Source organism: Vicugna pacos, chromosome 11, assembly GCF_048564905.1.
Source record: "Vicugna pacos chromosome 11, VicPac4, whole genome shotgun sequence".
Lineage (NCBI taxonomy): Eukaryota > Metazoa > Chordata > Mammalia > Artiodactyla > Camelidae > Vicugna > Vicugna pacos.
Window position 1 is genome coordinate 71,824,585 of NC_132997.1, and position 22,690 is coordinate 71,847,274.

The 22,690-nt window shown below is 43.7% G+C and overlaps 1 protein-coding gene across 1 annotated transcript in view; it reads left to right on the plus strand.

The window, feature by feature from the left end:
• The first annotated feature begins 1,456 nt into the window (after positions 1-1,456).
• The window catches only part of PLCE1 (phospholipase C epsilon 1), a 299,846-nt gene continuing 278,612 nt past the window's right edge, over positions 1,457-22,690 (plus strand). The window contains exon 1 of the mRNA XM_072971645.1: positions 1,457-1,646. The gene's annotated coding sequence lies outside the window, so the exon portion shown is untranslated. The remainder of the gene's footprint in view (positions 1,647-22,690) is intronic.

The window sequence follows — 22,690 nt, forward strand, 5'->3', positions numbered from 1 at the left end:
TGACTTTCATTAAAATCCTAGTGGTGAACAAAAACAGCAAAACAGTTTAAGGACCAGGCTGGCATATTTTTCTTATAGGCAGAATTCTTTGGTGACCTCCTGTGCATTCCTGTTTCAACCCCTCTGGTGCCCTGAAGGCTCAAAGAAGGGGAGACCACTTTTAAGAGCAAACTGAAAGAAAGGGTCAAACTTGAGCCAGAAGAAAGTATGTGGGAGGAGGTGGTAATGCCCCAGGTAGAAGCTCAGTCTAAGGACAAGTACAGAGTTGGGGTGGGAGAAACATCACGCTGAGTGGTGCATATTAACCAGGGCATGCTGGGTTCCTACAGTCACAGGGAGTTAGTCTGGAAGCCAGTAGGGAGGCAAAGAAGTTTTCTGTGCAGATTAAAGTTGTACAAGAGGAAGAATAATATGGCTGTAATAACATGGTTGTGGTGTGAGGGATGATTCAGTCCAAGGAGAGGACAGATAGTAAGGGTAGGGAACACAGGAATTGGTCCTGATTGAATACAGGGGAAGGGGTCAGACCTATGGAAGGGTCTGTCCATTAGAATAGGAAAAGAGCGAGGCGGAAGAGGTTTAGGGGAAAGAGAGGAGGATGATAATTCGATATTTCTCCAGGTCCCTGGCTCTCCTGAATGCCAGTTGGGTATAAAAACCTCCCCAGCAGCTAGGGAAGGCTCCATGCAGAGCCTAGTTTCTGTCAACGGTGAACATCTCCATGTTTGCTTCAGCAACGAAAGAACCTAGATTTGACGCCCAGGGACTTGAATGGTCACAACCAAAGGAGTATCTCCTGAGCCTGGCACAGCGCTGGTCACATTATGGTGCTCAATAAATACTTGTTAAGTGAATGACCGAACAGACTGGAGACTTGGTGCTGCCCTTACCAGAGTAACCTTGGTCAAGTAATTGAACCTCCAAGAGCCTCAGTGTCCGTGGGTGTCGAGCAGGGACGGTCCCCCGGCGGATGGTGTGAGAGTAAATTGCCGCGGCCTGAGGTGGACAGAGTTCCCGCCCTCCCCGGAGCTGGGTGACCCCTCCGCGCTCTCGCTAGCTCTCACCCGGGCCGGGTTGAGGGGCGGCCCCCGAGGCCGGGACCGGGCGGGGGTCGCGCTGCGGTCGCGCGGCGGGCGGCCAGGGCGGGGGTGGCGGCGGGGTCCGCCCCTCGCGCCCGCCTTCTCGGCGCGCGGCCCGAGGCCGGGGGCGGGCCCGCCTCAGGCCGCTCCCCGCGCTGCCCAGCGGCCCGCGGCGGCGCTCGCGGCCTCTCACCCGGGGCGGGCGAGTTCTGGGAAAGCCCGGCCCAGGGCGGGGGCCCCGCTGCCGCCCGCGCCGCCGTCCGTCCGGGCAGCGTGCACAGCTCGGCGGGCGCGGAGCGAGGGAGCGGCGCCGGGCGGGGGCGCACTCGGCGACGCCGGGCCGGGCGGGCGGGCGGCAGACCCCCGGGCGGGGGCGGCGGCGGCGGCGGCGGCGGGCTGCGCGCCCCGGGCTCTGCCTCCCGGGCACTTGCCTGGCTCTGCGCGCTCCTGGCACCCGCTCCGCCGCTGACACACAGTAGCGGGGACACCCGACGCCGCTAGCGACGGGCGCGTCCCAGAGAGACGCTGCACTTGGGGACTCCGGTGCGACCGGCCAGAAGAGGAAAGGTGAGGAAGCGACTCTGTGGCTCGGTTCCTGAGGCTTGGAGAAGGGGAAAGAGGGGCTTTTAATCTCTGAGTCCTGTAGACCCGCCGAGGGCTGTAGCCTCCCTTCGCTTACCTGGAGGAAGAATGTCCCCCACTCCTCTCCCCAGGGGAGAACTGAGGCAGGCGACTCGCGGGGGGGACGCAGGCCAGCCATCACATGGGCTCGAGAACACCCTGTAAGTGCTTCCTTCGCCCTTCAGACGTTTGCCTCAGGTCTCCACTGCATTTTGTGTGTACAGTACAATGAAGAAAAATATAAGCTCTTCCTGAGGCGGTACCTAGCAACAGTATTTCAAGGAAAGTGCTCAAGAGATTGTTCCTGGAGCGATTAGCTACATCAAGTGCTAGAAAATGCAGTATTGGACCTGGTCTCACTCTGACTGGTAACTGGAAGAATGGCTCCATCTTCTTTCTTAACGTCCTCTAACGCTGTGATAATGAATAATCTAGAAGGAAAAGCCCTCCGTTGTGGCTAATGTTAAATGCACAGTGTAAGCCATGAGACATTTTGTCCAACTGACTCAACTAATTATTCAGTGTAAGGAAGATCCATCATTCAGAGATTTAGCAGTGTCATTTTAAAGAGTGAGCTCCCTGAATAGATGTTAAGTAGAATTCACTTGATGGAAAAGTTTTCTTTCCACATAGTTCTTAATATTAGTTGCATCATGCACAGTTTGCCAGTAGGTCATTTAGATCGCTGCAAGATTAGTACGTTTCTTTGTATTTCTTGTAGGAACCCCTGGTAGGGATAGTTGGGGCCACTGCCACAGAATGGGCACAGATGAAGCCAAGAGTGCTGCATCCCACCAGGGAGAATTTTTAAGAGCCTGTCTTGGGAGGTGAATGCAGGTGACCCCGTAGATACCCATACAGGTCCCAGGGGCATTGGGAGAGAAGGGGAGGCAGCCCCGTCTTCACAAATACTTTCCGAAGAATGATTGATAATGCTGTCATCTCGAACATCCTTTGCTCTTCCTGAGTGCCCTTCCTGTGTGCCCTTCCTGCTCCATTTCACCATTCTAAATCCTAACCATCCTTCAAACTGGGTTTTGTTGCCGCTGTGAGACCTTTGCTGATAACCCAGCCCCAAACCTTCCCGGGCTCTCACTCCTGCAGCATTTTTACCTTCAAGGCATTTCTCCTCTCAGCATTCTTCGAGAGTTATTTATGTAGATGTTTCATTTTCCTTACTGAAGGCATTAACTGTGGCTTTCTTGGCACAGTGCTTGTGTCTAGAAGGCCCTCTAGAAATAATTGTGGGTAGGTATTATATGTTATGACTTTGATTCTTCAATACAAATCTCTCCCTTGGAGAAGCAGATAATGTACTCAAAAAGATTCAGAGAAAAGCATATTTACCAAATTGTCCTCCATTTATAGCCCCACAGGGGAAATTTTCCTTTTACCCAGGAGCCATGGCTAATAATCGTCTTCGGTCCATGCCTAGGTAAGAGGTGAGACTGAGCTGGAGGGACAATCTTCCAGTCCTTCTAGTAACATAAGCTCCTTGGATGTGCTCCAAGGTTGACCTGTGTCATTAAAAATTCCATGCTCGAGTGGGTTGTGGTGAAGTTAGATTCCAATGAAGGTGGTTGGTTTTCTTTTTCTATTTGCAACCGTTCTTAGTCACAGTCTTCTCTGGGCTTTTGTTATATACTTTAAACAATTCATTTGATGTGCAATCTGTTACCTACAAATTTCTAAATGAAGAAAGTGGAAAAGAATTGTGCTTGATGTTTTCTAAAGCAGAGAGCAGAGAATGTTTCCCAGGCCTGGGCAAGAGAAGGTATTTGCACAGAGCAAGGCTGCTTTGCACATATGTGTGTGTGTGTGTGTGTGTGTGTGTGTGTGTGTGTGTGTTGTGTATGTTCGCTGTCCCTGCCTTCCACAGACCTGGCTGAGAAAGCCTGTATAGGACAACAACTGCTTTAGTCTGGGCGCTTTCTTTCTTTGCCTGGGCTCCCTCTGCTGAGGTGAACTGTGGAGGTCAGGGGAACACAACAATTTAGACTTCAAGTTCAGAAGGAGAAGCAGGGAAGCCAGAAAAAGCAGTAACGGCTTAGAGTGTGAATTTGTTTGTCAAGTTGCTTTCCTTCAGACACTTAGTTGAGATCTTGGCATTGAGCAAGTGGAAATTCGGCTGGGGAGAGGGAAGACAGGTGATTGAGGAGCATGGTGCTCCTGTAGGAGGGCTAGGAGGTATTGATGGGGGCCTAGGGAAGCATGTGGCCCAGTTATGTGGGGTCCCCAAGAGGAGAATTGGAGGTGGGGAAGTGGGGAGTAGAGAAAGAAGAAGAAAATAGCAAAGATGCACTTTACCTTGGGCCAACTACAGGGCTTACAAAGAAAGAGAAAACTATTTAGCATTGTGTGGTCTTCTCTGCTCCCAGGGTACAGAATTCAGGCTTGTTTTTATTAATGCTGTAATTCATCTGTATTATGGCTTAAATAGGCTTTCATGGGCCAGATTGAAACCCAGCCCTCTATAGCTGTGCTGTCCAATATGGTAGCCACAAGCCATATATGGCTACTTATGTTTACATTTAAATTAGGATTAAATGAAATTAACCATGTTTCAGGTGCTCAATGGTTACAGGTTACTAGTGGCTACCATACTGGACAATAAAGACACAGAATGTGTCCATCATCTCAGAAATCCTGCTGTGGAATATTGTTGTAAAGGGTTAATGACTGTTAATCTCCAAGGTACTGATTTCCAATCCAAATTTATTAATAAATTAAACATTTCCCCTACCAAATCTATTTAGATGAAAATAATAGTAGTAGCTAGTGGTGGTAACACTTATACAGGCAGTGTTGTAAGCACTTTAGATCTGTTCATTCATAATCCTCACAACAGCGTTAGGTGGTAAGTGCCAGAAATCTACTGTCCCTTACCTGTAATTCTAAAATCAAAAAATCTCTCAAAACTGTGAGAGATTTCTAAGTTTGGCTACAAAATTTGTCTGAGTCAACAGGAGGTTATTAGAGTCTTTATTTTTCTCACCTGGTAAGAACTATTTATACATTTTTATTTCAGAAATAATGGACACGTTTGCTGCAGATCCCACCTACAGTGTTATTTAACATATGGCATATGCACTGTTTTACCATTACAAAAGCCAGAAAACGTCTGATTTTGGATAAGGACATATGGACCTCCATTACTATGCCCCTTTTGACGATGGAAAAACTGAGGCACTAAAAGTTTATGTCACTTGCATTAAGTCACAGCAAGAAAGTGCCAGGGCCAAGATTCAGTCAGAGCAGGCTGGATCCAGACTCCATTCCCTTGACCACTGTGCTTTCCTGCATCAGCCTCAGCCTTGTTTTGGGCTCATCACCCAAAACAAACGACTGGCCCTTTTCTGGCTGCATGAAGCCAACGAGCTTCAACTCAGCTCAGAAAGTTTCAGACAGGGCTATGGCTAAATTGTTAAGCAGCTGAGGTTTTGAAATGCTATAGATAGTTAAACCAGCGTAATTGGCGTGCTTAGCAGTTGTTTAGCTTGCCCTTTCCCACCTTGTGCTAATCACATTTGGTTCTGAACCGTTCACTGTGTAAGAACTGGTAGGAAAAGAGGTGGTTCATTGTGGCCATTGGTAAAACTACTAGACCCTTGCTGAAATCTGTGGTACGTGGGGGCTTGTATACTCACAACTGTTGTGGGGAAGGTGGGGGGTGGCTTGGTCCTGATGTGTGCCGACTGTTGTGCTGTGGGTAGGGCCGTTCTGGTGGCCAGCCGGGGTCCTGAAACTTCCTGGTGTGGTTTCAGAGGATCTGGATCAACTTGACTCAGTTGGAAGTCTCTCTCAGGGAGAGTGTGTCTCTCTTCTTTTGGGAGGGTGTCTAGAACCGCAGGGCTGGGGGTCAGCACTGGACTTTTCACTTTCTCTCTCCAGCTGGTCCCTTCTTGGCTTTTTGGTCCAAAGCTGCATTTAAAGACATTCTTGAGTAACCCCAGGCTTTCTCCTTTGAGTATAAGAAAATGTTCTGACGGCTCCGCCACCTGTGTGGACCTTATAGCATGAGGTCTGCAGGGCCCCTGTCTCTCTGTATCCTGGGAGCATGTGCTCCTCCCGTGGCGTAGTCTCCAAGGCCCCTGGTGGTCATGGTGCCTCCAGTTATAATAGCTTCAGGTGTAGGGACAAGGCACTCTTGGTCAAATATAAGGGCTCTAGAATCAAATTTACTTGGGTTTGCCACCAACTAGCTGTACAGCCTTAGACAAGTAATTGACCTTTCTGTAAGATAGTAATTTTAAAGGTTTGCTATGAGACCTAAGATAATGCACCTAAAGCACTTTGCATAGTGCCAGGCACATGGTGCTCAAACAGTTATCTCCCAATATTGTTGTCTTTTCCCTCTGAGCCTACCTAAGGCTTGCCAGCCTGCAGCTTTAGGCCTTAGAGAGCCATGTGTGGTAGGCTGAATGATGCCAGTGGCCTCCCGAAGTTGTCTAAGTCTTAATCCCAGGGGCCTGTAAATATGTTACTTTACGTGACAAAAGGAATTTTGTGGTTGTGATTAAATTAAAGATTTCGAGACGAGGGAGTTATCCTGGATTACCTGGGTGGGCTCAATCTAATGAAGAGGGTCCTTATAAGAGGGAGGCAAGAGGACCAGTCTGGAGTAGGAGGCAGGGGTAATATGAGGAAGGGGTCAGAAGCCAAGGAATGCAGGCAGCCTCTGGAAGCTGGAACAGGCAAGGAAATGGATTCTTCCCTAGAGCCTCCACAGAGGCAAGGCAGCCCTGCCAACCTATTTGAAGACTTCCGGCTTCCAGAACTATAAGATAACAAATTTGCATTGTTTAAGCCACTGCGTTTGCGGCAATTTGTCACAGCAGCAATAGGAAACTAATAGAGTGTGGAAGGGAAAAAAGAAAGTGGTCAGAAGAGAAGTGAAAGCTGTCAAAATAAGACACCAATAACAGCCAGCATTTAGTTCAAACTTTGCTCAGTACTGTTCTAAGTCCTTTAGGTGTATCAACTTGTCATCCTCACAACCATCTTCTGAGGAAGGTACTTTTATTATCTGCCTGTCACATAAGAGGAAACTCAGGCACTGAATTAGGTAACTTGCCCAGGGTTACACAGCTGGTACGGGGTAGAGCTGGGATGTGAATCCACGCAGTCTGGTACTCTTGACTATTACCCACACGACTCCCCAAAGCAGGAATTTCTGACTGAGTGCCCTGTTACTGTACAGAAAGAAAAGGCAGTATTTGAATCAGCAAGAGGGAGGATGATGTAGTCCCTCTGTACCAAAAAAAGAAAAGAAAAGAAAAGAAAAGAAAAGAAAAGAAAAGAAAAGAAAAACATGGGCATTGACGTACTTGGTAAGTTTTTGCTGTTCCTATCTCACATAATATGTGTGGACAGCTTGAAGCTGGAGGACGCCGGCTCTGGGAGCAGTTCCTGTGCTGGCCTCCCTCTCGAGTTCCCACCTCTGTTCCTACAGCAGCCCCGCTCACTCACCACAGACCGCTGGCCCCAGCGCCCAGCTGGCTCTGCTTCCCACCTCTGCCTGTTTATTGGATTTGCCTCATTCCTGACTCTCTGCTCCAGCCCCGAATTCAACCTCCTTCTGGCCCCTCAAATGCTCAGACTGGAGATGGTTAGCGTCGGGGTCTGGATGATGAGGTGCCCCTGGGACTGCGGGAGGGTGGGTGGTGATGGTTTTTGCCTTTACCTTTGGTTTAACTGTGGCTGCTGTTGGTTTTCTAGCCGTACTGCTTTTGTCTGTCAAGCACATAATTCAGAGTGATACTGGTTTGGGCCAGTGGTTTTCCAACTGTATTCCGGGAGCGTTGGGGCCACTGCCAGGTGAGGGAGATGGCAGAAGATGAAGATCTCATCCCTTCACCCTGCTTCTGCTGTGCACCCCCACTCTTACTCATTTTATTTATACAGTGAGGTCCTGCCTTAGATTTGGCATGAAAGGTCACTTCGATTGCTAGAGAGACAGACAGAAGTTTGAGAAGACCTAAACCCCAAGTTAAGGCATGCTATATATGACCTTTACCTTTAGCCCAAAGACTTGTTTGTGCAAGGAATAGAACTCACTGTAGTTTCTCTAACTGCATTTTACAAGTTTGGATTCTGGAGACAGGTTGCTTAGATTTGTTTACCTGGCTCCACTATTTACATGCAATCTGTATGACCTTGTGCAGAATACTCGTCCTAGTGGGGCCTAAACTTCCTCATTCACATAATGGGAGGGGTAATAGTAGTACCTAATACATGAAATCATTCAGGTAAAGGGTTTAGAGCAGTGCCTGATACACAGTAAGAATTAAACAAATACTAGCTCTTAGGCTTTTTTTATTCCTACCGAGTCTCCCAGTGAAATGGCAGAAGACTCTAGCCTCATCTCTTTATGGGGTTCTGCTCTCCCATGATGCTCTCCCCCAGTGCAGCCAGGAGTCTTACTTCCATTACTCCTCTCTTGATCTGGTTACCACAGAAATGTCCATTGTCCCTGACCACAGGTGACTCTGGTTGCAGTGACTCAAGGCTGCTTTTCATGGATGCACAGCTCTCCCCGAGGTCTCTGAGATCCCACTGCCCCTGCCAGGAAGAGGGTCCCTTCTGCTTTCAGAAGCTGCTGGACAATTGCTCTTTTCCTCCCCTTCCCACCAGCTGTGGGGGCTGGGACGAGAGGGGCAGAGTAGAACTCCAGTCTCCTCCCTGCTTCTTCTCCAGGACTTTGGGTCTGTAATACAAACTCCATACTCTTGCATCCTTTTTCCTCTACCCCTAAGGCTTAAGAAAACGAAACAAAATAAACATATACGGGGCGGCTAAGCTTGACAGGGTTATTGGTCAAACAGTGCTGGCCAGTGCCGTGATCTACTTAGTGGTAGTGTTGCTGCCGGCTCTGTGGAATGATCTGTTGTGTGGTGGCCCCAATGAAATGTGCTCCATTTATAGAAATACTCGAAGGTCTCCTTCAGAGGGGCTGATTATATGTGCACACAGGTTCAAAGCTCTGACAAAATGTGGTTAGCATTTATGCTTTGTAGGAACAGCTACATTTTAATAATAAAGCTATAAGACTGCTATATTCAGAGTTAAGGAAGAGGCAGAAGCAAGGAGAGACTGTTTTGATGACTTCATTTTAGGTTTAAACTGTATAGTATCACTGACTATGGAAAATCCAGAGAATGGAAAAAAAATCATTGGGAAAAGCACATGTGACCAAGTGCGTGCTATACACATCTGGGATTAAAATATCAGATAGCACAGTTTGATTTGAATATCACTGGAGTTAGTTCAAGTTACTGTCATTTCTACAGAAAGTTTCAATTCATTTGTTGTTATTAGTAACATGAACTCAGATTTCACTGATGAACATCTTTTCGCCTGTGGTGTGTTTGCCTGGAGGAATTGAGGCGCCCTCATAGTCTGGTTTGTCAGTCACAGAGAGGTGGATACAATTCACAGAAGTTAAATGGTTTTGGCATGACATTGTATTCCCTTTTCCCCTCAAAGGCAGAATGAATTTGGATGACTGGGTAGTTGGTCTGCAGTTTTGTTAACGGCTGGGGTCTGAGCAAATTCAGATCCACTTTCTGCTCACTTCTCAGCAGGCTAATTAGTTCCTCACTCAGCCTGGCTTACCGTGCCTGTGCCTGAGGTTTTTCTTTCCTTGTGCCTCCAGCAGGGTCTTAAAATCCACAGTGGGAAGGACTGGTAAAGCTCCAGGCAGTTGTAAAAGAAATATGCTCAATTATTATTTGAATCTAAGGGAGGAACTGCTAGAACTTCATGACCTATGCACAGGAACTACATAAATTTGTGAAAAGAACTCCAAAATACGACTTTCCTGCGCCGTCAATGCAACGGCAGGCAGACAGCCCTGCAGGTTCTCCCAGGACATCTCTTGAATCTAGGATTTTGACTAATTACACTTTGCTGACTGAGGATGGGCTGGGCCTCACCAGTGCCAAGTCATGGGATGGCTGACAACAGGTGAAGTGTGTTCTCGACTCAGGCAGGCAAGCCCAGATCAAATTAGTTACAGAGGATAAGAGAGTGTGCTTATTTCTAGCCATGTGGCGTTATTTCTAATGAATTATCACTATCTAAGCAGTCAAGTCTAGAATATGTCACTTGTTTAGATCATTAGTTTGAAAAATAAAGATTTTTTTAGACAAATGCTGTATGTTTTCACTTATATGTGGAATCCAAAAAACAAACAAAAAATGAACAAATAAAACAGAAACGGACTGACAAATACAGAAAACAAACTAGTGACTACCACATGGGAGAGAGGTAGGGGTAGGGAGAAAATAGGTGAGAGGATTAAGAGGTACAAACTAGCAGTTATAAAATAAGTCACAGGGATGTAATGTACAGCACAGGGAATATCGTCAAAATTTTATAATAATTTTGTATGGTGTGTGCTCTATAAAAATACTGAATCACTATGTTGTACGCTTGAAACTAATATAAGATTGTAAGTCAACTATACCTCAATAAAAATTAATTTAAAAAAGAATTTTTAATCCCAAACAATTTTATCTTAACAACTAAAATTCTACCTTCTATTAATGCAGACATTATGCATGTTTACTTCCTAATTATATGCTATGTCATGTACAGTGAAAATTGAGGAATCCAATCCCTTTCACTTTTAGAGTTGAAAAAATTGGTCTTCTGAGAGACTGAAGGATTTGACCAAATCCACCTGGCTGGGAAGCAGCAGAATTGGGACTTTAGTTTGTTTCAAACAAAATTAAGACTATACTGTAGATACATACTGCACAATTTTCATTCCCAGATTCTTTGCCTAACATTCCATTATTAAGGTGTTCTCACACCATTAAATGTTTCCAAACCTTGACTTCAGTGGCTAGATCTCATTCCATCATGTGGTCCCATGCAGGGCTTACCCATTCCCCTCTTGGTGGACATTTAGTTGTTGTTCCCCAATTTTTTTCTGTTTAAGTAACTCTCCATTGCCTAGATCTCTAATTCTTTAGCACAGAGTCCTAGAAGTGAAATTACTAGGTCAAAGTGGAGAACTGTTTTAAAGGCTCAAGAGACTTACTGCCAAAATGCCCTCCGAAAAGGTTGCGTCAGTTTGCACTTCTAATGATGTGCTAGAGTAGTCTTTCCAGTGGTATATCAACGAGAGATACCAGCCTTGGTACTTCATAGGTTGACTGTGTATTTCTTTCACTTCTGGAAATAAAAAAACATTCATATCTCAACAGTGTGCTTTCTCTTGGTTAATTATTTAATCACGTTCTTTGTCCGTTTGTCTTCTTTTTCTCTGAGACTTCTTAATGAATTAAGAATATTACATCCCTTTATCATATTTTTTGGCAAGTATTTCCTATCGTCATTTGATGCTGTTTTTCTCAACTAGCATTTTTTCCTGATTGCAAAATAATACAAGTTAATTTTGGATAATTTGGAAAATAGAGAAAAGCACAATAAAGGAAAATTCCAAAATCACCTATACTTCTACTACCTAGAGTTATTACTAACATTTGGTTTATGGCTTTCTAGGGTTTTTTTTTTTCCTATTTTTTTCCCAAATTGAGATCATGCTTTCATGTTTTACGACTTTTCACCTAACTTTGTTAATCATACTTAAGCAAATTATGTTTATCCAACTATTGGATATTATATATAAATATTAATGAAATATATTTTTGAAATGTGTATCATGTTTCTTAATGTGCAGAAAATTTTAATTTTCATATAGCCAGGTAGGTCTATGTCCTTCCTGGTGATTACTTCCATGGCTTTCAAATTTGTACTCTTTATCTACTTTCTGTGATTAACTGTATTTTTTTTACCTTTTTAGGCTTTTAGTTACATTCAACTTTTCATTTAGAATCAGCTTTTTTGGGTATACATTATGAGTTGAAGACCTAACCTGTATTCTAAATACTTAATTAATTTTCCTTCATAATGTATTTATTTCCTCATATATATATATATATATATTTCTTGTATAACTTCCTTAACTGAAATATTTATTGGGTAATCCTTAACAATTCCTAACTTGTTTTGTATATTCTAAGGCAATTTTAGGCCTTAGATATTTAACTGTAAATTCTTGAATAAGTACCATCCTGTTTGTTATTTTAGCCTTATAATACATGTTAATATCATGTAGAGCAAGTTATTTCATTATAATTATTAAAATGTTCCATATGTTTCCTTGCTTATTCTAATGAATTAAATTTTGAGACTTTAAAAAAATTTTCTGAGCTAATTAATGACTTCTTTTATTGAAGTGTAGTCAGCTACAATGTGTCAGTTTCTGGTGTACAGCATAATGTCCCAGTCATGCATATATATACATATATTTATTTTCATATTCTTTGTCATTAAAAGTGATTATAAGATATTGAATATAGTTCCCTGTGTTATACAGAAGAAATTTTTTAATCTAAATTTTGAGACATTTTGTCAAAATTTCAAAAATTCATTAATATCTTGATTGAGATTATAATAAACTTGTATATTAATTTAGGAAGAAGTAATATGTTTACAGTATTTAATATTTACATACTGGTATGTTTCTTGATTTACGCAAACGTTTTTATATATCTTAGTGAGGTTTTACAGTCTTCATATTAATCATATATTTCTTACTTATTTTTTAAATATGTTTTATGTCTTTTATTTAATCAGCTTAGTTTTTCAGCTGATTCTCCTGAGCTTTCTAGGTAGAGAATGGTATAATCTGCAAATAATGATTATTTCTCTTTTAAATCAGAAATTTGTACATTAATAACTAAGGGAGGATAATAGACCTTTCAATTTTATTCTTGACTTTAATGGAAATGCTTTTCATATTCATAATGCTTTCTATCCTCGTGTGATGTTGCCTTATGGTTTAAAATAGTTTAAATGACTTTGAGGAAGTAATGTCATATCCATAGATCTATTTTTTTTCTTAATGAAAGGTAGTTGAATTTTGTCAAAAGCCAAAAAGATAATCTTTGAGATGACTGTGTACTTTTTTTCACATTTGACCAACTGGTATGTTATGTTAACAAGTTTCCCATCATTATACCATGTTTGCAATCTTGTTGTGACAGTTTATTATCATTGTGTTAATGAATTCTGTCTATAAAATAGAGATTAATCTAGACCCTATTTAGATTTTACTTTGTATTTTTTAAAATTGGTATTTAGCCATGATCATCAAAGACTGGTATTAAAATTCTCTTGTGGCTCCTGAGTCTGCATAGATTGAATTCCAGGAGACCCCCTGTGTTTCCTGAAAGTGACAGGGGCAGCAGCAGATGTGGTGAGGAGCTGGAGACACTGCTCATGTGGGAGAGGGAAGGAGGGTACATTGCACACCATAGACTGGTTAATTGGAGGCTCTTCCTGTGAGGTGAAAATACAATGCCTTTTTTTTTTAATTGGGACACTTTTTTCTTTGCATGCCTCATAAGATAGGCAGAACTGGAGCTCTGCTATTAGAAGGTTCACACCATCCGTAAGGATTCCAGACGCTGAATGTAGACCTCAGTCCTTTTCTGGACTGATGGAATGTTAAGTAGCAATGCAGCAAACCTGAAAGACAAGCTTAGAATCTAGTAGTACTCAGATTCATTGTCAAGTCTTAGTTTAGGTGAAAGGTTTAAAAAAAAAATATGTCCCTAAGGCATATAGGAAGGAAGAGAGAAAGCAGCTATAAAATTTAAAAATATTAAATGGCAAGTACTCTAAGTGTGCATTTGACAGCTGTAAGACTGAGAAAGTGACCCGAAGATTTACCTACATTGTGGGTGTCTTTGTGGAGAAGTTGAGGAGAAGCTGAATCTAAGAAGTAAGGAGGTGATTGATTGGTTGGCTCTTCTCACTCTTCCTACTTACATGTCTGTTGCCCCTTACTCCCTATTTTGTTTTCTTTTCTACAACTTTGTTTTTTCCCCAACCTCCTTTTCTCATCCATTCAACACTCAGACCTTCAGCAGTCCGTCTGAGTCCCTCCCTGTGTCAGGCACTATGCTGGCTGGTGGGGGATGCCTGTAGCAAGATGCCCACGGCTACTGCCTACCTGTGCTTACCTGAGCCAGGTGATGATGCAGGTGAGAAGCTGACAATTTCTGTAATTTGTGAAACAAGATGTTACTAACTCTCTCCCTTTCTCAGGATTTCAGACATTTGCTTATTTATGGAAGGGTAGTATAAAGCATCATGAATGATGAATCATTTATAAATTGTAAAATTAGACACTTTTGTTAAAGGGGCTTAGTTAAAACTCTGTGACTTGACTCGTGGGAAGGAGGTGTCTATTTCTGCTGCTTGGTGTTTTCTCAAGAAAAACGTTTTCATCCTTGCTTCTTCCCTTCTGAAGGAATTTCCTTTCAACTTGAAGAATTCTGGAAGCAAGGGCTGCTGGGACTGAAGAAGGCAGCATATTCTAAGAAATAGAGTACAAAGCACAAGGAGAGGCAAGGAGTGCTCACCTTGACCAGCTCTATTGTGCAGAGGCTCAGGGGGAAACTTGGGAGAGTGCCCAGGACGTTGGTTGCTGTTATATTGAGGAAGGCATTCAGGTTCATCTGGAGTAACCAGTTCACATAAATGTGCTGCTATTGGTTTATTATATTTTTTGAAATTGAGTACTATTGGTTGGTTCTGTAAAGAGGATGTTGACTACATTCCTGATGTCATACCCAGAATTTGCCATCAAAGATCTATAAGTCTGATTCCAGAGACAGGGCACAAATACCTGAAATTTTCAATGTCCTTACCAAGAAATGGCTGAGTCTCTGAAATTTTCAATGTCCTTACCAAGAAACGGCTGAGTCTCTGAAATTTTCAATGTCCTTACCAAGAAACGGCCGAGTCTCTGAAATTTTCAATGTCCTAACAAGAAATGGCTGAGTTTCTGAAATTTTCAATGTCCTTACCAAGAAATGGCTAAGTCTCTGGCCAGCTGTTAAATGGCTTGAGTCCAGGAGAGGGAGCTCTGGGCTGGAGTTTTCTGAAGCATAGAGAAGGCTTGAAGGAAGCAGGGTGTGTCTTGCTGGAAAGGATAGAAAGATATTTCTGCTTGGGAAGAAGTGAAGCCATCCTTAGAAGTCTTGTTCACAGGAAAGCATTAGTTGGCCAGGTAGGCAGGGTCTCCCTTGAGGCTTTCTCTTTCCTGTTTACCCCAGATATGTGTTGTGGATCCTTAGAGTAAATACATCTCCTTGATTTGTTTCACCTTTACATCAATGATTCCAGATCTTTCTGTGGCCCATGTTTCACTCCTGAACTGCAGAGCTGTATATCCAGCTACCTGTGAGACATCTCCCCAGAACTCATGTCTCACGTTGAACTCAGTCTTTTCCCATACCTGCTTCTCCCACATTCCCCAATGCGGTGAACAGAGCATTTATCGACCCACTTAACAGAGGCCAGAAACCTCAGCTCTCCAAGGACTCACAGCACCTGCTACCTTCCATTTTTGTGTCTGTCTTTCCCAATAAAGCATATGCTCCATGGCGCCCCCTTCTGGGATCTCCAGGCCCAGCACAGTACTGAGCCTGTGACAAAGGTGCTCCACACGTATATGCTGACTGAATGTACAAATTGAACGTCCTGTCCATGTACCCTCTAATTGCCTCTCTAGCCAGGCAGACCTCAGTTTGAAATCCTGCTTTGCTCATTACTGACTGGGTCACCTTAATGGAGCTATTTTTTAAAATTTTATTTTGAGATTTTTAATTTTTAATTAATAACATAATTTATATATCATTATTAATTATCTATAACTATGTAATTATTAATAATATAATTAATAATAGCATAAAATTTAATAATATAAATTTAACATATGTACAGATTAAGTTTTAAAAATCTCACTATGCATCAGTTTCTGAATCTGTAAAATGGACATAGTTATGGTGCCTTCCTCATAGATTTGGGGCAAACTAAATGTAACAAAGCATATAAAACATGTTTGATACATAGTAGAGTCTTTACTGTTAGAAGACATGTTTGAAGCTAGACTGTTAAAGCCCCTCAGTGCAGAGTAAGTGGTGTGTGCTGTATCTATTAGAAGGTGAGAATCCATGAAGCGTTCTGACCGTGTGGCAGGAAAAAACTTGAGCTGTGGGATAAACAGACGTGTGTACAAATTGAAACTTTACCACTTAATAGCTGTAGGTCTTTCACAAATTACCTAGTCATTGTAAACCTCAGGGTTTGTTTTTTTTTTAAACCTCTAAAATTAAGATAACAATACCTCATACCAGGAATTGTTGTCAGGTGTAAATGAGGTGGTATATGAAAAGCGTCTGACACTAATTTTTTTTTAAGTTGCTTTCTTTCCTCCAGTGATAAGCTCTGGGTTCCCTTGGAAAGAGATCTATAGTCCAAAGGCTTGTCTTTGGCTCAGCCCAGTTTAATGTTTTTGTCAGATACTTGGATGAAGGCATACAGCCTTCCTTCCCAAATTTGTAGATGACTCAAAGTTGGGAAAATAGCTAATACAATAGGTGATGGAATGGAGGCTCAAAATGACCTCGACAGGTTGGAATGTTTGTCCTTCATCAAATGGGAAGTCAGGCATCAGGCAGATGGGTCAAAGCAGGCAGTCGGGGGCAAGGAGACCATTCAAAAGGTGATTCCACTAGTCCAGGTGCAGATGGAAAGGATCTGAACTAGGGTGGTGTCAGTGGCAACAGAAGGGAGTTAACAGCCAGGAAGAACTTTTTAGAAAAATCATCAAAATATGACAAATAACTAGGTAGACATGTGGATTAAAGGGCTAATGATGACTGGGAAGTTTGCTTTCTGAGTTCCTGGAGAAGAGGACATGTCAGTTAATAGAAGGAGGAAGTTAGGCAGAGAACTGAATTAGAGAGAGAAGGGAGGACAGGAGTCTGGTTTTGTACATGGGGTGTTGGCTGTATCCAACAGGAAGTTGGAAGGTCAGGACTGTAGCTCGTGGGAGCGGCTGTGTCTGGAAAGAGGCATTTGGGAGTCATCTACATAGAGGTGATAGTTGAAGCCGGAGGGTGGGAGGGGATGAGATGGCCAAGGAGTGGCCAGTGCTATTCAGAATCATTAGCATTGTTGGCTCTAACTTGAGATAAGGAGGATAAACAAACCCTTGCCCAGGGAACTAGTTCTGCTGCCTTCCATGGGTTCTTTAACACATTAAAGCAAAGTATTACAGGATGAGAATTCTCATATAGTAATCTCAGATTTTAAAAAGATTATATGTTTGATTTATTTTTAATTACACAAGTAATATGTGACTACGTTTTTAAAAATTTATTTGTTTTTCAATTTATTAAACTATAGTTGATTTACACGTGAATACGTTCTTGATTGTGAAGAGTGTAAACACTGCAGATAAAGTAAAAGCCCCCATTAATCTCTACCCAATTCTACTTTCTTTTTCTGAAGTATTCACTGTTCTTAGTTTGGTAGGTGTTCTTATAAATGTATTTCTATGCATTTATATAGTTGTACACACACACATGCATATAAAGATATACTTTGGGTTTTGTGTGTGTTGTTTTGTTTTATCTAAGTGGCTCCTAACATGTTCTGTCCTTTATTTTTACCTTAAAAAATTAAACAATATACTCTGGAGCTCTTTGCAGGTAAATGTATCTAGATCTAAGTCATAAAAATGAAAAAAAATCTGTTTTCCTAGGTACGAATGTACTGTTTATTTAATCATTCCCTTATGGAAGGAATCTACCTTGTTTCCAGTTTTTTTAATCTGGCCATCTTTCAGGTATTTACTGCTCACAGTGGGTAGGAGACTGCCCAGCAGAAACTGGGATACGTTGGTAATAGTAAGGCAGAAGCTGGCAGGCTATCGGGGCAATGAGAAGCACATAAGGAAGAAGGCAGGCAGAAAGTGCTACTTCTTTAAGTTGCCACATGCTATGGTGGTTTAGGGGAAAGAGGCCTTATTCCTTGTGAGGATTCAGAAGTAGATGAGAGAGGCTGAGCTCTTTGGGTTTTGCAGGATGGAAACATGGCTGGATGATTAAGCTGTGCTCTGTGGCCTGTTGGTGCCCCAGTCTCATCACCCTCCAGGGATCAACTACTGTTATGCTATTGTCCATATGATAAGGAATTTCTGTGTTAGGCTCAGCCACTTGCTGTGTTCAACCTTGCCAAGATCCTCTCTGCCTTAAGCTGGAGGAGCTGGAAGTAGTGGGGAGAAAGGGAAAAGGTGAATATGTGCTAATGAGATGAGGGCTTTGGAGTGATTGGTTTGGGGAGGGATGGGTCGGGTTTGAGAACATTTTTCTTTTTGCAAATATCATCAAAATGAATATAACAGAGTTTTAACTCCTCCCTGGGAGCCCCTGAAAATATATCCCCTAGTGAGAAACTGGTACATTGTTCCCTTTCTTCTTGAGTGCATGGGATTTGGGGATTTCTTGGGTGTAAGGAAGCTGGGAAAGGAAAGGAAGGAGAACCCTCTTCTGTACGTGATTTATCCCAACCCAACCATTTTCTCTCCACCACCACCCCCTCTTTTCCCATCTCTTTCTCTCTCTGGTTTTCCTGCCTTTGATGCTCGGAATCATATCACATCTCATGAGCAAATTTAGGGGATATGGATCTTATATAAAATGCCAGGGCCCTAATTTTCCTTCTTTTCACTTCTGCTGCCTTCACCCAGGGCTCAGAGGAGATTCCACTTTGGCTGAAATGCACGGAGTCATGCTGGTTCTTCTTTCTCCTCTTCCCTCTGTTCAGCACTGACTCAGCAGCTGCGAAGCTCTGCCAGGCTGTTAGGATGCGGCACCATCCCACCATGCCGAGAGCTGGGCTTCGCAGGCAGCCCTGCATCAATGACATAGGCAGCCAACGTCCTCCAGCGCGTGCGACAAGTCTGGCTGGGACATTTTTTCCCTCGGAGTCTTTCTCCAGTTCCTCAAGCCTAGCTCCGCCCAACCCAAGTCCTCCCTGCTTGCAGCACAGTGAAGTCTGGTTGATCTTTTTCATTTCACCTGTTTCTACTCCCTGTCAAGCCAGACTGGCCCTCTGGGTTGCTGGACCAGTGAGTGGTCCCATCTCCGCAAGGCCTCCATGAGCATGTATCTGGAACAGCTCTGATCTGCTGCCTGCGGGAGTGTGGCTGCCACCCACTTCTCTGGGTACATCTCCCAGCCCACTTTTCCCTGCTCTGTCCCAGACCTGTCCCCTGGCACACTGGACACTCCAGCAATAAATGCCCACTGCACACTCCAGCAATAAATGCCCACTGCATTCATGACTAGGAGCTTCCTAAACACAATACGCGGTCTTTCTATTCTGTGCCTCACCTGGGGCTGCCTCCCTTCCCCATTCCTCTTTCTCTGTACTGTAAATTCAGTTTAGGTGTCAGTCACTCTAGAAGCCTTCCCCTGGGCTGGATTCACCTCATTGATTTTGCATTTCGATTGTTTCTGTGTCCTCTACTCCACTGTGAGAGTCTCCATCACCTCTCTGTCCCTACGGCTGAGCCCAGGACCTGGAATAGACTGGCACTCAGTTCGTGCTTGTTGAACCTGACTGGCATGGGGCAGGAAGCATCTTTGTGCTTCTTCTTCTCAGTTTGCCCTCCTGGCAGGTCTCTGACTTCCTATGTACCATCTCGTTACTTGAGCCCCACTAGAGAGAAAACCCACTGAGAGGCCTCACCTTGTCATACGTAATTGGGTTGCATTATGTTGGGTGGTCTGCAGGGTGGAACATCATCATTATTCGATTCCAGACAAGTCTCTGTCTAGGAGGAGTGGGAGAGAGAGGAGGGGCACGCTGCAGTGCCAGGGTTGTGGAGGAGGCCCCTTGAGGTGCTCAGGGCCTCATGAACTGCCTTTCCCCCCATGCGCAATAACCCCACATCGTGTGTGGAGTCTTTCCTTTTAAAGCACCTTGGCACACCTGATCTCATTTGACCTTTCCTACAAATCACCTTGGGAGGTGGAACTGATTAGACACAGTGAAACAAATGAGGCTGATTCACTTATTTATTCTACAAATATTTACTGAGTTCCTGTTATGTCTCCAGTGAGGGAATATGGCAGTGAACAAAACCAGCACATTCCCAGCTGTCAGGAAATTCTGGTTCTAGTTGGGTGATGCCAACAAGTAACTCGTATACAAATGAGTAATAAATAGAATTCCCAGTAATGGTAAGCACTAAGACAATCAGGCAGGGTAGTATTACATTAAGGGGTGAGTTGGGGGGAGGAGGGGCCACTTTAGAGCAGGCGAAGCCTTTCTGAGGAGATGACATCTGAGCTGAAATCCAAACGGTGAGAAGGAACAGGCCAGGTGACACCTGAGGGAGGCGGGTTGACTCGCGGAGAGTCCAGGGTGGAGCGGGCGCTGGAGCCCTGAAGCAGGCCCTTTCCTCAACGTCCCTTGACCTGCTCTCTTCCCTCCTATGTCCATGGACACTCTTGAGTATGTCTGGGGCAAACTGGGCAGGCAAGGGAGGAGGCGTACTTAAGCATGCCGGGTGGTCTCACTGAATGCGAGCCCTGAGTGTGCACAGCCAGCCCAAAGCCGAGGAGGGGCCACCTGGGTCCCAACCTTCTCCACCTTTCATCTCTCAGTCATCCCTTCCTCAAGGGATCCATCCCTTAGGAGCAAACCTCACCTCTTTCCACATCAGCAGGAAAGGGTGTCAGAGACACTTTGTACAAGACAACTGAGAGTTGGCCATCCTGCCATTTTTTGGTATGTGTGCTAAAATACATATACTGTGAAATTTACCATTCTAACCAATTTTAATTGTACTGTTCAGTGGCGTTAAGTACATCCACATTGTTGCACAGCCACAAGCATCCATCTCCAGAACTTTTTATCATCCCAAGCTGACACTCGGTATCTATCCAACAATAACTCCTGCCACTTTTTTAAAAAGCCCCAATGGATCATGGATAATGAGGAACCAAATGCCATTCTCCCAAAGCCTCTCCCCGAAGGGGTTTAGTCCCCTCTGTTAATGCGGTATCTCTCAGTGTAGTCTGAAGACAGCTGGTGCCAGAATTGCCCGGTTTGGGGAGCAGGGGAAAAGTGCCTGTTACAATGCAGGTCTCCCCCTCCTTCCTGAACTAGAATCTCTTGACTAGCACTCAAGCAAGTGGGTTTGAACAAAGTCCCCTGCAGAATTCTGATCCTGATGTAAATGTGAGAATCACTGGTTTCAGCCTCATGGGAGGAACACATGAGTTAAAATATGAGCCAGGGCAGAAAAAGCCTGCTAGGGGAGGTAGCTGTTTGGGTTCTGTTCTGCTTCATCAGAAACTCTGGGCAAGTGCCTTAATCTCTTTAAACCTCGGTTTTCTTATCTCTCTCATTTGGAGCTTGTGATCGTAGCATGTTCCTCACGGCAGTCACTGTGAAGACTGAATAAGATGATACACGAGGCGCTCAGATCAGTACCTTGTGTGGAGATCTCAGATCTCAACGTGGCATAGGGGTGGTGAGGTCACCCAAGTAGTTATGTATTTTTAAGGAGTTATAGATAAAGTGGACTAAACTTCACTATTTCAAAAGTGCTTTCTTTTTAGCTGTCCCACTGCAGGAAAACAACCAAGGGTATCAGTTAGGACAGGAAAAAAAGAAGAAAATATGTACCTGCAGTAATTGAATGTTTTTCCTGAAAAATCTTTTCAGAGATGGATCCGTGTGGAGAAGTTCCTGAGAGAAATGGTCAGGTCTAATCACCAGCAGTGATGCAGGTAGTGCGTAGCTGTGGGAAATGTAAAGAAAATGAGACTCTGGTGCCTGTCCCCGATACTTACCACCACCCCACTTGGGGACAAGGGCGGTTAAGGTTATCTAAAGAATGGAGGGCTCTAGAAGGTTGGCAGTAGTTTGAGAGTGAGGCTGGCAGTCACTGTTCAGAAAAGCTTCCTGAATAGGATGTGGCTTTGCAGAAAGGAAGGTAGGGGGTCTAGGGAGTGAGTGATGAGCAGGATGCAGAAATGGGGTGAATAGGCAGGTTCAGGGAACCATGGCTGAGGTGGATGTCAAATTAGTGAGTTGGAGAGGCTAGTTTAGAGCACACCACCCTCAGACCTAGCTCTGTTTGGCCGAGTTTAATATCGTGCAGTATCACTTAAACCTAGCAAGTAGCCTGTTAATACATTTCAATTAGATCCAGTAGCTTTGTGGACCATCTATATTCAGTTTCTAGGAGAGGATCTGACACACAGTAGGTGTTCAGAAAAAATTTATTGAATAAGTGAATGAATGGAGTCATACTCTGTGGTTGACCAGCCGTTGGAGGAAAGTTTGAGCAATCTGGAAGTTGTTGTAGGAAGTTGTTGCCCAGGAATAGAGCAGTGTTTACAAATAAGTAAAACAAGTGAAGTGATGCATAATTTCAGTGGGGAGTGGGCACAGCATGTGATTTTCCATGATCTTCTCCTTTTTAAAGTAAGATTTAGAACACTGGGAAAGAGATTGCAGATGTTTATATAGATTTCATTATGTCCCAAAGTTATTCTTTTAGACAATACAGTATGAAACAAGAGAAGCAGGTTAAAAATGATACAAACAGTATAATTTCAGTTCCATTAAAAAAGTATGTTCATGGGAGGGGGAACTGGAAAGAAGTTATAACAAAATTAGGCCTTACCTAATGATCTTACCTTATCTTTCCTACTTTATACTTATCAGACTTTTTTCCCCAGATTTTCTACAGTAAATGTGTATTACTTTTATAATCAGAAAAATATAACCTGTTATTTGTTCAACAGTTAGTATAGAATGTGGTGCAACATGCTTACCTGCTTTTTTTTCTTATCCCTGGCACTCATCATGAAGATCACAACCGATATTTGAAATAATGACACAATGATAACAAAAATGAACTTCACCTTACCAAGTATAGCACTGTCTGTGTTGTGTATGCAGCAGAAGTACTGAGGAGCCCACACCATCCAAATGCTGCCGTTGGCCATACGGCAGCTCCTTGCTTCCACCTGCGTATCCCTCAGCCTCCCTGGGTACCACGCCCACTCGCTCCCCCATCAGAGGCTCAGGAAATGGCG